This window comes from Haemaphysalis longicornis, unplaced genomic scaffold (genome assembly GCF_048455015.1).
Source record: "Haemaphysalis longicornis isolate Haplotype H1 unplaced genomic scaffold, Haemaphysalis longicornis Haplotype H1 scaffold_30, whole genome shotgun sequence".
Lineage (NCBI taxonomy): Eukaryota > Metazoa > Arthropoda > Arachnida > Ixodida > Ixodidae > Haemaphysalis > Haemaphysalis longicornis.
In genome coordinates this window covers 2,583,368-2,586,947 of record NW_027526336.1, presented here as the reverse complement: position 1 = coordinate 2,586,947, position 3,580 = coordinate 2,583,368, and the positions used below count along the sequence as shown (strand labels likewise).

The 3,580-nt window shown below is 41.7% G+C and overlaps 1 pseudogene; it reads right to left on the bottom strand.

Annotated features, from left to right (window-relative positions):
* Positions 1-1,462: 1,462 nt before the first annotated feature.
* Positions 1,463-3,335, bottom strand: LOC144177705 (uncharacterized; annotated as a pseudogene).
* Positions 3,336-3,580: the final 245 nt, after the last annotated feature.

The following is a 3,580-nucleotide window of genomic DNA, read 5'->3' as shown; positions in this document are numbered from 1 at the left end:
TTATTTACATTTGCAAATCAAAATTAGGTTTAAAAAATGAGCTTCCTTCTTTATAGTCATGATTACTTTTCTCCTTCACTGATGCAGGTGTGCCCAGCTCACCAGCACAGGAGCGGATAACTGAGATGAGACCACCGAAAACGCTCAAAGGTGCCATCTGTGACATCTTGAAATTGGCAGAACAAGCTGGCAAACAGTTGTCACCACAACAAGTATTTGAAAGTCTTTGGGAGCAGTACAGCACTGACGATATTCAAGCAATTGAGCTCATCACTACAGGACAAAGCCAAAACAAATCCTGGTTCGAGCACCGCATCGGCATCATTACAGCATCAGTTGTACATAACGTCTACGCAAGGGTTCATACAATCCAAACAAAAATGGGGCCACATGACGTTCGAGCGCTCCTCAAGCTTGTGATGAAAGAAAGCAAGGTCAACGGCTGATAAGCAAAGAGGTGTGAAGCTAGAAGCAGCTGCTAAATAGCCATATATTTCACAAAACAAACAGCACAACAACCTCCAGATTCATGGCCGTGGCCTGTGTGTTCTGCAGCACAGGCCATTTCTTGGTGCTAGTCCTGATGGTGTTGTCAGCTTGCAGGCTGCCCTGCAAGTCTTAAGTGAAATGCCTAAAAAGCTTGGAGCAGTTCGTGCGGTCAGAGGTCTGCCATGGCATTGATCCCATGCAGCTCAAGGAAAAAAGTCGTTACTTCTCCCAAGTACAAGTGCAAATGGGGATCACAGGGCTGGCCACAGCTGATGCCTTTGTTTATGTTAATGACACGCAAACCATTACCCTAAACGTCTCGTTTTCTAAGGAGTACTTTGATAGTGTCGTTGAAAGGGCGGCGTTCTACTTTCTGCATTATGTTTTGCCACACATTGTTCAAAGTGCTGCATAAGTGTGCTATGTGCATGATTGTGCAACCCAAGCAGAAATTTTTATCTACCTGTAATGTCGAGCTGTATTTGCATTCAAGCCTTTCTGATAGGTCTGTGTACTTGAAACAATGTTTGTTTTAAAAACAAGCTAAAGTGTTCTTTGAAATTTGTTATCGTATTCATGTATTCAAAGAATATTGGTGGAATTTAATTTTGTGGCCTTACTTATGTAACTTAAATGCCAGTTTGTGGCCAAAGACTGCCCAAAGGTAGAATGGGTATTAACAATAGTGTGCTGATTCATGCCTGCCGCATATGTGCAGATGTGCAAGCCATGCTATATTCTGTCACCTGCTGGCCGTTTAAGCTAGGGCCTTAATACCTTTATTTTTCTATTTTCTTGGTCACGAGGTATATAAAAATTATGCCAAGTACAAAAAACATACTTCTGCTTCACTTCAGACAGTTTCATGTTTTGCCGCATTTGGCTACATTGCAATTCTGTAAGGCACAGTTAGCAAGGAACCAAAGAAAAATTACTTACCTTGCATTACACTTATGTCAGTGTTTTTAATGTTGCATTTTTATAAAAAGAACTGCTATATTGTATGTAAAAGCCCAGCATTCTCTTGTCAAGCTTTTCCGGTCCTAACGTATTTTTATTTCACGAAAGGTTTGACAAAACTGGGGAGAGAAACAATCACCAGTGGTTTAAAAATGTGGCCTACAAGAATGGGGTTCATGATTTATGGGTCACAGCAACACCTGTTCTTCTAGTGCCTTTTCTGACTCATTGCCCGATATACCGTTTTTTTCTCTGAAGATGTGATATGCCTATATTTAGTCATTCAAGAGTGTAATGTCGTCACACTATTACCTGTTCTCTTGGTGCTTTTTGTGGCCAATTGCCTATCACATATTGTTGCCTTTTTTTCCTGAGCATGTAACATGCTTCAATACATTTAGTCAATCACGAATGTAATGCTGGAAAAAGAACAATAAAACATGAAATTTTTAACCCGATAATTTATTCCATTTTCGTTGCAGCATGAACCAAACAGAAGTGCTTCAAAATGCATGAACATTGCGGTAGAGAACATGGCAAGCTACTCAGCATCACGGTTGCTGAACAAGAAGCGCTTATCGCTAAACAGTGGCTTGGAGAGGTTGATCACACCCACAATAACGGTAATTATTGAGTTGATATACAGCAGCTTATCCAAGTCGAAGCGGCTCTGCAGAATGCTAAAGGCCTTCATTCTCTGGATTGCGCGTTCAACGTGCACCCTGGCTGTGGCGATTAATTGGTTTACTGCAGCATCTGCAGTGCTTATGCAGAGGAATGGAAGCTTAATCAGTTTAAGGTGCTTCTCATGGCATAGTTTTGAATCAGAAAACCTTTATCGACGATTACTGCGTCCTTGTGTGGCTCACACAGGTCGAGCATTCCAGTGTATTTCACAGTGTACGAGTCACTCGCTTTTACATTATAGGCGGGTCTGACATAACTTATGAGGCCCCCGGGGGTCTCCCCTACCAGCACTTTTGCCGTATATGTCTTCTTGTGTTGGCTGTATTTCAGAAGCCTAGACTTTAAGTCTTTGGTCTTTCAATGTTTATCTCGGTGCAGTCGAGCACAACTCGATTTTCAGCATGGTCCTTGAAATACACAATCATGTTGGCTGTAATTGCACCTTTCGTTGGTGAGAACACGGCATGTTTAAGGATGCCAGAAAGTACCACAATGGATTCTTTAAAGATCTTCGATGCGGTGGTTCTGTGCACACCAAATAGCACACCGAGAAGGCAGAACGATATGTTGTGGTACAACTTCACAAAGCAAAGAAGCACTGCATCGTTATTGTTAATGCAAAAACTTCTTTTGGTTTTTGCTAGCCGCATGTGGGTGTATGTACAACTCTGTAATGTTGTAGAACAATTAAAGCAACTTATTCCCGAAATTATGGTGAGCTCTTTTTGGTTTTGAATTTTGCTATTGCTGATGGTCTGACTTTTGCCAGTGGGAAACAGGTCTAGGGTGTTGGCCTGTAGTGCTGCATCCTTGACAGAGGTTTGACTTTCCAGTGGACCTAAAGCAAATAGAAAAATTAGTCCTGCCAGCTTGCATGACAGGTCGCACAATAACAGTAGCTTACCATGTGTTGAAGCTTGTTCGTCCTCCATATCACTGACGACACCACTCATAGAAAGACTGTGAAAATCATTTGTCGTTGAGTCTGTTTGGGGGAGAGCAGGCATTTTATGCATATTAGAGTTAGGGGTTATAACGCAAAATTATTATGCAATGCTCAAGATGTACCCTTCAGAAGTCTATGCAATTGATGTGGGTTATGAGTAATAAGATGCACTCAATATGAATGAGCTTGGAGGTACCTGTTACCCGTTTTCTGCATGCAGTCTGTATCAGTTGTAATATTGCACGAATCCCAATCCCCTAATGACTAATGAAAACTGTACCGTCCCCTTCTAAAGAAAGATGAGGAAAGCGCGAAAGCGACGATTTTTCCCGCACTAAGTAAACTCATCTACAAACTATCTCAATGCATACCAATGCGTGATTTATGAGATAAAGGTGTATTGCCCTCCTTCATGATGGGTACATGTATTCTCTTATGCAGAACCGTCCCTTTCTCGCGATTTTTAACTGACCGCTTTAACACAATAGAAGCCCGGTT